We start from the raw sequence: 1,283 nt of genomic DNA, 5'->3' as shown, positions 1-1,283 counted from the left end.
CTCTGGCCTTTGGTGTGTCCTTTGTGTTTGAAATGTTTTCTTCACCATGATAACTAATCATGTGGGCTAAGACTGTTAGAGCTGAGAAGTGGTCTTAGAAGCTGCCTACTACCTGAGAAGAGGTGAGTAACCAAGTCTAAATTCATAATTAGTGTTTTTAAAAGAACTAATTGTGCAACAGGGCTATTTGATTGGGCTTTTCGTGACTATTTAGAAACTGTTAAGGTTTTCAGGATCTAGTTCATATAATTCCTTAGAGATCAGAGCATGGACAAAGGCAGCAGAGTGTGTCAAGAGTGTGTTGTGCCAGGACTGTCTTTGCCAATGTCATTGTTATTTCTATAGGTAGAACTCTTGTACAGTAGTGTGTGTGTGTGTGTGTGTGTGTGTGTGTGTGTGTGTGTGTGTGTGTGTGTGTGACAAAGCTAGCCTAGAGCTCAAAATCCTCCAATTTCAGCTTCCCCAGTAGCTTGGATTAAAGGTGTGTGTGCCACATTGGGCTAAGAGTGCTTAAAAACAACAACAACAAATCATTCCTAAATTTGTTTGTGTGAAGGTTAATCTCGGAGAGAAAGTGTAGGGATGGGAATATATTTTGGTAGTATAACTGCAGCTCTTTGCTGGTGTCCTTGGCGATCTCCAGTGCTGGGGGAAAACAACATGGTGGCTCATAGCAGTAATCCTAGCACTTGGGAAACTGAGGCAAGAGGATAGCTGACAGTTTGAGGGGAGGGAGGCTTTGTCTCAAAACAGTATATTGGTGGGACTTGCATGACATCTCAGTAGGTTTCAGGTACCTGCTACCGTGCCTGACCACCTGAGTTTGATCCCGGAAACTATGTGGTAGGAGGGAAGAACTGATTCCTGCAAGTTGTGCTGTGGCCTCCATACACACAGTGGCATGTGCATTCTTATATGTATACATGGATGTGTGCACACAGATGTAATTTAAAATTTTAATGTGTTAAGATCATGTGACCTCAGTTCTATCCATACTAATTTCTGTTACTAAATAAAAATATTCTTTCAGCAGTAAAATGAACTAGTATGAACCTTTTTAAAAATAAAATTAATACTAGGACGTGCTTTAGTTCTTTATTCTTTCTTGAGGGAAAAGATTTAAGAAGAATATACCTAAAGCTAGGTATGGTAGTGCCCTTCTTTAATCCCAGCATTCATGAGGCAAGGGCAGGTGGATCTCTTGAGAGTTCGAGGCCAGCCTGGTCTACATAGTGAGTTCCAGGCTAGCCAAGGCTGCCTAGTTGAGATCCTGTCATTTAAAA

The sequence above is a fragment of the Onychomys torridus genome, chromosome 13 (genome assembly GCF_903995425.1).
Source record: "Onychomys torridus chromosome 13, mOncTor1.1, whole genome shotgun sequence".
NCBI classification, from domain to species: Eukaryota; Metazoa; Chordata; class Mammalia; order Rodentia; family Cricetidae; genus Onychomys; species Onychomys torridus.
Note: the sequence above shows the minus strand (reverse complement) of the source record.